We start from the raw sequence: 13,183 nt of genomic DNA, 5'->3' as shown, positions 1-13,183 counted from the left end.
TGGCTTTGAGGGAAATTCTGCAATCATTCCCTGCCTACTCCCGCCTCCTTCCCTCCCCAAGCAGAAGCAGTCTAGAATTTTGCCTCTTTAATGTAGTTTAAGGTTACATCAGTGAGGGTGGGAGGGTGTCCCCTTGTACTACTGACTCATATTGAGGGTACAGTCCATGCAGTGTCTCTGTTCTTGTCCAGATAATGCCCTTTCTAGCCTGGCCTCTCCCATTTTGACCTTATGAAGTTAATTTTTTTTATTCCAAGTATAAAACTTTAATTAGATTTCAGGTGATGGCCCATTGTTCTGGCCTGTATACTCTGGGCATTTTGGGATACTCACTGTGATCCAACACATTCTTTATTCCTTTTAGCTTTGTGTTATCTGCAACTATGGCAAGCCTTTCTTCTATTCAGTGGGAGATGATGGCTTTGGAGACATAAAGGCCTGGATTGGAATTCCAATTAGTAGCTGTGGGACCCTGGGCAAGTCATTTCCTTTCTCTGGGTCTCAGTTTCCTCCTCTATAAAGTGAAGGGACTGGGCCTAAATGATGTCCAGTTCTAAAACCATGATCCTATAACTCATGTGAAACAGCACAGGGCTAAAGGCAGAGCCTTGGGGCACTCCACTAGAAACCTTTGCTCATGGGAACGTCATGAAGATTGCTTTTAGAGAGTCTAATTATTCAACTAGTTCTTGAATTTTTGCCTCCTTTGCCCCATTTCTGCCTGAGGAGTGGTTCTATTCTTTCTTCTCCTTCCTCTAGTTGTATTAGCTTTCTTTGTCTATTAGTCTGTGGCTGTCAACAAACATATGGTTCTTAATACACACACACACACACACACACACACACACACACACACACACACACACACACACACACACACACACTGGCTGGGAAGTTCCTTTCACATCTGCATTGGCCTCCAAAGTTTCTGCTCAAATCTTCAAAATTCATTCTTGAGAATGAATCAGGCCTACTCTTCCCAGGTGGATGACCCAATTGGCAAAATTAATAACATTTAAAGAGAAGTCGTCTAATTTCTAATTCAAAAAACTGCTTTACAGTTATTAAAAGAGTCTCCTATTTGCACCACTATCAGGTAAGCATTATTATACCCATTTTCCAAACGAGGACCTCTAGGCTCTTGGCCTTGCTTTGTCCATACCCCCTAAGAGCAGTGAGCTGAGACTTGGGAGAAAGAATTGACCTGCTGACTATGTAGTTGTCCAGATTCCCAAATACTTCCTTTGGCCCTGACCTTGGAAGAGAGCTGGGGGTGGGGGTAAAAAAAAAAAAGGAAGCCATCTCTTAGAAAAAGCCACTCCCCCCTTCATCCCTGCCCCATCCCCAGTTAAAAAGTCAAAATAGCGGCTTGTACAAACTTGATTTTTCCTCACCTATTATTTTCAATTTTAATATCTAATTTGCTTATCAGAAAATACACCGTCTAGTGATTTTTGAACCTGTTTGGTTATTATGTAGATCAAATGAGGTAACATACAGCACTCCAACAAAGCTAGCTGTTATTAGTATGTGAGACCTGGAAGTATGGACGTCTCTATTGTTAAGGGTTTGCAAACTCAATGTGTGGACACTGGTGTGGACAGGCTGGGCTTGTGGGAGGGGTGGGGATTGGGGCCACAAGTTTAATGAGCTTACTAGGGTATTTTAATGAGGGCCCTGAAAGAAAGGAGGGAAGGAGCCAATTCTGGGAATATACTACTAATAAACTTGAGCTTGTAGAGTCTTAGACAAGTGGGTGAGGTAGGAAACCATTTTCCTTACCCTGAAAGGCTACAGTAGGCTGAATTGGAAAGAAAAGTCATGCCCAGAAGGAGAGTGCCCTCTCACATAAGCAGGCAAGTCTTCAGACTCCAGAGAGCCTTGTTGGCCACTAACACCTGGTGGTTCTACCATTGATGACTCATTCAGGAAGCATCTGGGGCAGGATCTGAACCCAGGTTTCCTGACTCCAGGTTTAGAGTTCATTTCATTATCCCACTATATTCCATGAGTGATTTAGTGGGGAAATCAGTTGGTTTGGGCGCTGTGATCTTGATAAAAACTGCTCCTCATCTCTGGTCCACAGTTTTCCTATCTGGGAGTAGATTAACTTAAAGGTACCTCTTCGCTGTGACATTCTGTGTTCTATATTCTGAGGACACTCCCAGCTCTGATACTAAGCTCTATGTTCTAAGGCTCTTCCTACCTCCGACCTTCTCTGTTCCAAGGACCCTCTTGGAGGTCTCTGACATTCATTATATCCTAGGTTCCCCACCCACCCATGTTACATTTTTTATTCTTCATTCTGAGCACTGCCATTCTGTGTTGCAAGTCCTTTTCACCTTTATAATTCTGTGGTTTTGTGATTAAACTGGAGAGAAAGGAATAGGGGGAACCCTTCTTTGGGAAAATAAACAATGAACATGTCCTGAGCCCCTGTAAAGGACATAGGGGCCAGAGTCCACTGGGGCCAGTCAACTAACTCCATGACCATTACATCCACTCAGCATTTCTCCTAAAGCACCAAAGTCTAAGGCCTCAGCTGCTCAGTTACCTATAAACTTCAGGGTGTGCCTGGTGTACTAGTCCTGTTCCTTCGCCTACCACTTGGGCCAGTCTCTAATGATTCTTCATTAATGATTTCCCCTGGAAGTCAACAGGACTGAGGACTGTTTATGAAAGGAGCTGGGGGACAAGAAGCTAGCTTTTGCCTCTGTGGGAATTAGATTCCAGACCTCTCCGGTCCTGGCCTATAACCTACACTCCAAGCCTTGAACCCTTTTTTATCTTCCTGGAAACCCCCAGTGCAGATGCAGCAAGTTTCAACAAACAGAGCCAACAGGGCTCTTTGCAAGGTTGGGAAAACTGGAAGGAGGAAAAGAGGTGATTCCTATGGGTGTGTTGGGTGTCCTGGCTGTCCATATGACAACCTGGAGAGTGAGCAATGAATATGTTTGTGAAAGGAGGACATAAGGTTGGGAAAGAAGGAGAGAGGGGAATGAAGAAGGAGGAAAGGGAGTGGGAGAGAAGGAGGACAGTAAAATGGGTTGAGAGGTGGAGAGAGACACAGAAAGAGACAAAGACAGAGAGAGAGATAGAAAGACACACAGAGACAGAGATAGACACACAGACACACAAGAAGACATCCAAGCAGACACAGACGGACGAAGGCAGGAGCCTTATAGGCAGGCTGGTTTATCAGAAAGGACTCTTGCAAAAAGTACTCCGTACTGGGTGTAAGAGGGACTGGATTTAAATTCCTTGCCACTTGTATATTCTTAGGCAGGACACTTACCAGTCCTCTGTCTGAGCCTTGGTTTTCTTAGATTAGATGTCTAAGGTACAGATATTTACTGGTTAGGTGACCCTCTTCTATGCACCTCAGTTTTCTTACCCACAAAATGGAGATTCTAATACTTGTAATCCTAATCTCACATGATGGTTGGAATCTAGAAATACCAAGAAAAGAGGTGGAATTCTTTGGGGAATGTATGATAATTCAACAAACATTTATTGAGAACTTTCTTTATGGAAGGCCTTAAACTGTGGGATAAGGGAGATGGGAACACAGGTAACTCTGATACACAATATCACGTGGTTAGGATATCAGAGAGGAGTGAAGTATCATGGGAAACGTGTGTGTGTGTGTGTGTGTGTGTGTGTGTGTGTGTGTGTGTAAAGGCAGCATAGTAGATAGAGTGAATAGAGAGATGGTCTTGAGTTGGGAAGTGGAAGGGTTTCACATGTTGGTCATGTGACCCTTGGCAAGTTCCCTCAGGCAACTCTGTAAGACTGGAAGTTGCCAAGAAGTTTCCTTCATTGGTGAAAGGTGTTTCTTTACTGGAGAATTCCTTTACATCCCATGTGGCATCACCAGGTTGGTCCCTATTCCCATCTTATATATTAGTGCAATAGGCTATCAGGAATGGTGGTGACCTCCCCCTACTGTAGGTGCTCAAACAGATACTGACTGGCCATTTGTTAGAGATGTCCTAGAGGGAATTTTTGCTCAGGTAAAAATGGGATGAGTTGACACTCAGGGCCCCATCAAGTCTAATGTTCCTTGTTTCATGTTCTAAGGTCTTTCCTCACTTTGGCACTCTGTGGGTTCTAAGGTCTGTCTCTTCCCTCAGGCCTGACATTCTCTGTTCTAAGGCCCTTCTCAGCTCTGACAACTTGTGTTCTTTGTTATAAAGTCCCTCTGGGCTCTGATATTCTAGGTTCTAGATTCTGAAGTCCTTTCCAAGCTGTATGATACATTACGGCATGTGGATAATGAGAATGAAGTGTTGATTATTCTCTGTTCCATTTCCTTTGATGTCTTGGAGCCTTCTCTAATTGAATGGGACATGAAGATGTATGCCTGTGCCCATTGAAGAATGAGAATTTGGGAGGCTTTTGCACTAGGGGACCTTTGGGCCTTTCTCTCTTTCTCCTAAGGGAAAGAGAAGTAGAAGAGGGTAGTGGAAGTAAGACTTTTTTTTTTTATCTTAGTGTTGAGATTGCCTGAAGCCTAGTATGTATTAATTACTTCCTAAGTACTCTATGTATCAAGACATTAATAAATATTTTTGGATGAATAAATCATTAAAATTCAACATCCATCCATCCATCCATCCATCCATCCATCCATCCATCCATCCATCTATTCATTCAAACACCAAGCCCAGCTAGGCCTTATCTGTGTACCTGGTGAATATGGACTATTTGTGCCTGACCTGTGGTAGAGCTTTCTGAGCTCATATTGGTCTGATCAGCCAGAATTGGACACACTGTACATCGACCCCAATATCATAATGTCACCAATCTTCTTTGAGGACAAAGAAAAACAACTAACTTAGTGAATAGAGAAGTCCAACAGAGATGTCTGCCAGGGCAACCTCACCACCTCTGCTTTGTTAAAAAAATTTTCCCTATTAATGAGCCTTTATTTTCCTATTCTTCCCCACTTTTTCCTTAAAAAAGAAAAAGAAAAACAAAACTCTGATAAACAAACATACACAGTCAAGCAAAACAAATTCCTACATTAGCCATGGCCAAAAATTCATGGCTCATTGTGTCTCGAGTTCATCACCTCTTAGTCAGTTGGTGGGAAGCATATGTTATCACTGGTCATCAGGAATCATGGTTGGTCATTGTGATGGTCAGAGCTTTGCTACTTTCATAGTCATTTGTCTTTGCCCTCCTGTTCTTGTATAAACTGTTCTCCTGATTTTGCTTACTTTATTCTACATTAGTTCACACAAGTCTTCCCAGGTTTTTCTAAAGCCGTCTTTCACAATCAAAAAAAAATTAGGAAATAAATTTTATTTTCATTTCTGAAAATATTTATTTTATTTAAAAATAATTTTTTCCATTTTCAAATTCTTTTTCTCCCCCCCATTGAGAAGGCAAGAAAAAACAAAACTCATTACAAGTGTGTATAGTCATGCAAAATAAATCCTCATATTAGCCCTGTCCAAAAAGAAAAGAAGGGAGAAAAAGGAGAAAATACACTGCAGTCTTCAGTCTGAGTCCATCAGCTCTATACATCTGGAGGTGGGTAATATGTTTCGTCATGAGTCCTTTGGAATTGTAGTGGATCATTGTGTTGATCAAAGTTACTATGTCTTTCTGAGTTGATTATCTTTACAATGTTATTATTGTATAAATTGTTCTCTGGGTTCTACTTATTTCACTTTGTATCAGTTCATATGAATCTTTCTGGGTTTCTCTGAAACCATTTCTTTCTTTATTTCTTGTAGCATGTTAGTGTCCCATTGCATTCATACTCCATAATTTGTTCAGTCACTTCCCAATTGATGGGCACCACCTCAGTTTCCAGTTCTTTACCACTGCAGATAGAGCTGTCATCAATGCTTCAGTACATTTAGGATCTTTTCTTCTTTCTTTGATCTCTTTGGGGTATAGACCTAGTAGTCATCCCCTTAACCTTGCTGACGTGCTGGGGGAATGTGTGTCCATCTTACTCTCTCACTCTAGGAAGAGGTCTGTCTCAGGGGCCGTCTCTCTGCCTCGAGACAGAATATCCTGAACAAATGGGATTCTGGTCAGTTTTTAAAAAGGCTCCACTTTCTCCAGACCTTCTGGCCTCTCCCTTCCATCCATGACCCTCCTGGCCTCCAGAATAGTCTTCTTCATCCTTTTGGAAAGCTCTAGCTCTGGGGCTCTTGATCTTTTTTTGTGGGTAGGCTGGTAAAATTCTTCCTCCCCTTTCAGAATCATGTTTTTAAATGCATGGCATAGAATATATACAAGTTGCAACAACTACAAAGGAAACTGGTTATATGGAAATACAGTTATCAGACTGTTAAAAAAATCACGTAAAAGAGTAAATTATATCACATGAAAGGGCACAAAGACCTCTTAGGGTAGATGGAAAGAAGGGACAGAGGCAAGCATTGTTCGAACCTTACTCTCATCGGATTTGGCACAAAGAGGGAATATTACACACTCGATTGGGTATAGAAATCTATCTTACCCTATAGGAAGTAGGAGGGGAAAGGCAGAAGAAAAGGGAGGGGTCTCCGTAGAAGGCAGGGCAGATTGAGGAAGATGGTGGTCAGAAGCAAAAAATATATGTTTATTTACTTTGTTAAATATTTCCCAATTACAAGTAAATTTTTTTAACATTAAAAAAAAAGATAAAAAAATTCATGTATCCTAGGTTAAAAACTCTTCTCTAGCCCCATGAAGCCTGGCCTGGCTACCTCAGAATCCCCATTGATCTCTCCCTCCTAACAGTGACTGTGGCACTGATTCTCTGAGCAGGATAGCAGGAAGAGCTCTGGATTTGGGCACAGAAGAAAACTGGGTTATAATCCTGTCTCCAACACTTTTTAGCTTTGTTAGCCTAGGCAAGTCACTTAGCCTCTTTGAGCCTCGGTTTGCCCCTCTGTAAAATAGGGACATTACCTAGAGACCATGGAATATTAGGGCTGGAAGGGACCCTGGAGGGAATTCAGTTTAACTCCCATCCAAACAAGAATCTATTCCACAGCCTCAAACAAGTGGTCCTCCAGCCTCTGTCTGAAGACTGGGGATGGGTGGGGGATGGAGGCTCACTCCCTACCTAGGGCTTTCTGCCCATTCCACTTTGGAAGAGCTCTGATTGCTAGGGAGGTTTTCCTTACCTTTAACCAAAAATCTGCCTCTTTGCACCATCCCTACAAACATTCCCTGCCAAACCTTAACAGAGGTTAAGTTATTTTACCTTTCTCAGACTCAGTTTCTCTGTTTCCTCATCTGTAAAGTGGGGATAGCACCTACCTCCCAGGGTTTTTGTGAGGATCAAATGAGATAATATAGAAAATGCTTTGCAAACCTTAAATATTAGCTATTATATATTATGTGACAATATATTATCATTTTCCAGAAGAGAGGATGATATTTATTGGAGCTTTATTGACTACAGCTGAAAGGTAGAAACACATCAGTCTCCCCTCCTCTTGATGCTCAGTGGAGGGGGAGGGATTGATTCGACATGCTCCATCCTCCTCTCCCAAAGGCAAGCAGTGGGGGGGTGGGGGTGGGAAGGAAAGGTCTGCTCCAGGCTTGGTAGGAGCCTCGACTGGATGGGAATGCTGGGGGGAAATTGAGCACTCTCAGCCCTTAGGCTCATTTCTCTTCCCTTAAGCCTGAAATCTGCTCCTACCTTGGGGACAAGACAGCACTAATGCATTATGGTAAAGGGAGAGGGGGCCTGGCCCAGTGGGCTCCTTCCCCCCAAGCTCTGGAGTTGGGTGAGGCTGTGCTGGGAACATAGACAAGGCCGGTGCTGTCTCAACTGTGGTTTGGCTGTAAATGCAGGCACAGTTATATACTGGGGGACCTCATCTGTAGAGAAAGGGAAGAGCTCAGATTTCTTTGTCTTGTGCCCCTTGGGCAGCAGTGCCCAGAGTAGAGGAGAAAGAGAGAAGGGAGGGAGGAGAAGAATTTAGATTGTCAAGGGAGAGAGAAGGGAAGAAATAAAAGGTAAAGAAGGGAAGGAAGAGACAGAGAGAAAGAGAGAGAGAGAGAGAGAGAGAGAGAGAGAGAGAGAGAGAGAGAGAGAGAGAGAGAGAGAGAGAGAGAGAGAGGAGTGGTAGGAAGAAACAATGAGAAAGAATATGGAAGAAGGTGGCACACCACCTGAGGCTATTCCTTATCCCAGTCTGTGCTAGAAGGTAGAAACAGTGTGTATAGCGGTTATAGAGCTGACCGTCAAGCCAAGAAGACCTAAATTTAAGCCTTGCCTGTAACGCACGCTGACTGGGGCAAGCAGGGCAAATTACATAATATTTCGGTGCTCTAGACAGCTGAGACTAGAAATTGCTGAAAAGGTGCTGCCTGGCATTGGTAGACTCATCCTAGAGTTCCCAATACCAATGACATTACAGGCTCAGTCCCATTCCTATATATTACACATTAAGTCACTTAACACGCTTGCCTCTGGAGAAGGCAATGGCTAGCAACTCCAGTATCTTTGCCAAGAAAAGCCCATGGACAGAGGTCTACAGGGTCTCGAACAGATGGACAAGACTGAAATGACTTAACAAATATTAGGTAACACACAAGTAGCTAGTTCGGCCACTAGGTGGCATAGTGGATTTAGTGCTGAACTCAGAGTCAGAGAACGGGTTCAAATTCTAACTCAGACCATTTCGAGCTGCAGGAATCTGGGCAACCTCTCCCACCCTCACTTTCCTAATCTGTATAATAGGGATACTAACAGTACCAACTTCCCAGGGTTGTTATAAGGATCAACTACGATATCTTTTAATTGCTTTGCAAACTTTAGAGGGATGTAAATGAGAGCTATACTACAATTAGCTTATGTTATATTCTAATGGTAATATATAATCTTGTTTTCGTTGTTTAGACATTTTTCAGTTGTGTCCAAATCTTTGTGACCCCATTTGGGGTTTTCTTGGAAGAGGTACCGGAGTGGTTTGCATTTCCTTCTCCAGCTCATTTTACAGATGACGCAAATAGAGTCAAGTGACTTTCCCAGGGTTATACAGTTAGCAAGCGTCTGAGGTAACATTTGAACTCAGGTCTTCCCGACTCCAGGCCTGGCACTCTAGCCAATGTCAACATATAATTACAATGTTACAGTGTTAATAATATTGATAATTACTGACAATAGCTCACATTCTAAAGGCTGTTAAAGCTCACAAAGTACTTTAAGCACCTTGCAAATATATCAAACAACCTTATCAAATATAAGTCTTGGGTGCTCTGCCCTTTCTTGTGCGGCCTTGGCATGCCTCTTCCTTTCCCTGGTTGTTTAGCGTCCTCACCTGTAAAACTGGGCCACTTGAAGATCGGGTGGGGTATATGTAAAAGCGGGAGTCCTTTTCACACTTATTAACATGGGTATTTGCTCAGAGCACAGAATTGAACCTATTTCCACGTACTTACTGAAAGGGGTATCTGGTCCCCGCCTCTATCGTATCCCACTCAGGACGGCTCACAGCAGACTAGCGGAAAACGTTGAAGAAATGTTTATCAGCCCGCTGTAGAGTGTAGTAGGAGGGGCCCCGGCCTGTGAACCCGGTAGACCAGAGTTCGGCGCCCACCTGGATTCCTTTCTGACCTTGGTAGATCTTAAAGAGCTTCCAAGACATGTGGGGAGAGGGGAGAGGCGAGGATGTGGAATGGGTCTAGTAGCTCGAGTCTGGGCTGCTGGGGAGATACCTCCACCTCCACCCCCGCTACGGAAAAGGTGTTGGTGGGGATTGAGGGAGAGACCCTGCCCCCTCGGAGATCCCAGTGGACTGTGGACAAGAAGAGAAGCTGGGGCCCGGAGCAGAAGCGCCCCATCTCTCTGGTCCTCTGCCTGGGCCTGGGGGGTCATGAGGGGTTCCCGGTTTTCCTTCTGCTTACAAAGAGCTCCTAAAACCCTGGCGGGGCCGCCTCCTCCTCCCTCCTCTTCTCTCCTCCCCACCCCTCTCCTCCAGCGCTCCGCCCCCGCCTCCCACCCTCAGCCTTATCGCTCCTTTCCACCTGCTAGGGTGAACCGGGATGGAGGCGGCCCCGGGGCCGGGTCCAGGCTGCCCGCGGTTGGGGATTGTTAATGACTCTCCCGGGGCTCTAATCTGGGACTGGCACAGGCCGCGCTCACTGTCTGCCCGCACCTCCTGCGGGGGGCTGATAAGGAACCATCTGCAGGCGGGCCCTGGTTATCGGCCCGCACAGCCCGGCTGCGCGGAGCGATAATGGGGGGGTAGGGATTCGTGTTGGTTCTCCCCCCCGCCCCGCCTTTGTTCTAGCAGGCAATATTGGGGTTTTGGAGGGCCGGGGGTGTCCTCTTAGTGCGGGATGGCTGAGGGGGTGGGGAAGGGAGGAGGACAGAGCAAGGATGGGGGAAGCCCTCCCTCCCCCCTCGGACCACTCCTTCCCCCTCCCCCGTGGGAGGCTGGGACTCTTCCCCAGATCCCTCCCGGTCCTGGGGACTTGTCCTGGTTCTTCCTTGGCTAACACAGGGAGAAGTCAGGGCTGACACTTTTCGGCACAGATGACAGCGTCCATGCTGGTAGTCTGCGTTTCTCCAGTGTTTGTCTTTCTCTCCATGTATATCTGTCTTTCTTCAGTGTCTGTCTCTTCCCTGCTTTAATCTTTCTTTTTCCCCTCTTTTCTCCTCTAGTTCTTTCCCTTTTCTTTAATCTCATTTTCTATTCCTCTTCTCACTGTCTACCTCTTATGATATTTTTGGGGGGGGAGGGGGAGGGGAAATGCCAGGAATGAGAATCTGAAGACTTGAATTTGAGACTTGGTCCTGACACAAACTTGCTGTGTGACTCTGAGCACCTGTAACCTCTCTGGGCTTCAGCATTTATGTGAAATTTCACCAGGAAGGGTGGGAATATTGGGGTAGGATAGTTATAAAATCATGGAACTCCCTGAAGGGTGATAGAAGAGTGGGCTCATGATCTCATGAAATCTTTGAATCTGACAATCCTAAGAACCACTGATTCTCAGAATCCCAAGATGTTAGAATTTCAGTATCAGAGAATTTTGGGATCTTGGAATCATAGAAGGATGGAAACTTAGAGGTAGAAAGGGCATTGAAACATTTATTTCAGCCTCTCTCTTGGTTCAGGAGTTTTCTCTGCAAGATTCCTGACAGGTTTATCCAGCCTCTTACTGAATTACCTTCAAATGACAGGATCCTCACTACTTCTAATCCAGTCTAATACATTCCATTTTTGTGTGGCTTTGATTATTTCTTCCTTTTCTTAATGCATAAAAAGGAGAGAGAAGAATGCAAAACTGGAAGACTGTCCTGATCTCTATTCCCCCAGAAGGATGACTTTTTCTGCTTTCTGATAGATTTGGGGTTGCTGCTTCTGGAGGCTGGGGCCAGCACAGGCAATCACAGCAACCATTAGCTACCAGTTCAATGGTTTTAGTTAGAAGGCTGAATAAAACCAAGGTGAGTTAATAGTGAGCAGGGGACTTCCTGGGAGTGCTAGCTTCCTGTCCTTTAATGGAAGCCTTAGGCCTGGGCTATTTATTGGAGCCATTCTAGGGAAGTAGGACTCAGACATGGCAAAGAAGCCCTCTTTTCAGGCCCAGCTGGAAAGGACATAACTAGTTTTCTATAAATGGAGGCAGCAAAATGCACTGGGTTGGGAAGCTGTTGACTGGGTTTGGGTCCTAACTCTGCAATCAATTCACTTTGTGACTTTGGAAAAGTCACTCATCTTCCCCAGACTTCAGTTTTCCCATCCATAAAATAAAGGGCTTGGAGGAGGGGGTCTTTTAAGTCCTTGTCCTTCATAGGTAACATATGGGAAGCACTTTATAGGCACTGCTTCATTCAATCCTAGCAACCAGGATTGTGAGAAAGGGGCAATTTTTATCTCCGTTTGACAGATGAGGAAACAAAGGCTCAGAAAAATTAAGTGATTTGCTCATGGCTACATAGCCAGTAGTCATCAAAACACAAACTGGAATCAGGGCTTTCTGGCACATCTATGGCATGCTGTGTTCTGCGGTCCCTCCCAGCTCAGAGAAATTGTGTTCTATATTCTAAGGCCTGCCAAGCTTTACCATTCCATGTTCTGTGTCCCAATGCTCCTCCCCATTCAGACATTTTGTGTTTGACATTGCAAGGCCAATTAGTCAATCGATTAACCAAGTATTTATTAGGCATCAGACATAAAGCTAGGCCCTGGAGATACAAGGACAGAGAGTGAGATAATCTCTACTTGCAAAGATTTTACATTAGAATGGAGGAGACTACAAGTACACACACACACACACACACACAAGTATAGATAGAAAGAAAGATAGCTATAGATAGATATTAGAGAGAGATAGTTATATGTGTGACTATATATAAACACCCATTCATGTGTTCGAGAGCATAGACATGTACACACACACGTAGTGAATAAATAGAGGCATACACACACACGCACACACACACACACACACACACACACACACACACACTAGTTAAATAAATACAAGGAGTTTGGGAGGAAGGACACTGGCCACAGTTAGGGAGATCAGGAAAGGCTTTACGCAAAAGAGGGTGCCTGAGCTGGGTCTTAAAGGAAGAGAAGGGTTTTATGAAGAGGAGGTAATGAAGGAGGTAAGGAAGGCACATGAGATGGCCTATCAAAATCATAGAGAAGGGGGATGGAGAGAAAGACAGAAGAGAAGAATCCAGAACAGCAGAACAGTGAGAAGGCCAGTGGGACTTGATTGCAGAAAGCAGAGGGGAGAATACTGTCCAATGAGGCTGAAAGGCTAGGTGGGGGCTAGTTGAGCAGGGCTTTAAAGGGCAAATTGAGGGGGCAGCTAGGTGGTGCAGTGGATAGAGCACTGGCTCTGAAGTCAGGAGGACCTGAGTTCAAATCCGGCCTCCGACCAAACACTTGACATGTACTAGCTGTGTGACCCTGGGCAAGTCACTTAACCCCAACTGCCTAAAAATAAAAGTTAAAAAAAAAGGTAAATTGAGAAGTTTATATTTGATCCTAGAGTCAATAGGAAGCCAGTCTTGACATTTTCTGTTGTATGTTTGAAGTTCCCTCCCAATTTTTACACTTTTCATTTTGTGTTCTAAGGTCCTTCTCAGCTCTGATAGTCTGTGTTCTAGATTGTAAGGTCCCTCTCTTTCACATTGTAAGTTTTATGTTCCAAGTTCTCTCCTAGCCCTGACACTCTCTTTTCTTTGATACTGCCTTTG

At 44.4% G+C, this 13,183-nt stretch overlaps 1 long non-coding RNA gene across 1 annotated transcript; it reads right to left on the bottom strand.

Annotated features, from left to right (window-relative positions):
* Positions 1–5,304: 5,304 nt before the first annotated feature.
* On the bottom strand, positions 5,305–9,899 carry LOC144457859 (uncharacterized). The gene is made up of 2 exons (XR_013487431.1): positions 9,403–9,899; positions 5,305–6,279 (listed from the first exon to the last, which is right to left on the bottom strand). It is a non-coding gene; the product is annotated as an uncharacterized LOC144457859 (long non-coding RNA).
* Positions 9,900–13,183: the final 3,284 nt, after the last annotated feature.

Source organism: Phascolarctos cinereus, unplaced genomic scaffold (assembly GCF_003287225.1).
Source record: "Phascolarctos cinereus isolate Bilbo 61053 unplaced genomic scaffold, phaCin_HiC Scaffold_5;HRSCAF=322, whole genome shotgun sequence".
Lineage (NCBI taxonomy): Eukaryota > Metazoa > Chordata > Mammalia > Diprotodontia > Phascolarctidae > Phascolarctos > Phascolarctos cinereus.
The sequence above is the reverse complement of the archived record's forward strand: the minus strand, read 5'-3'. Positions and strand labels throughout refer to the sequence as shown.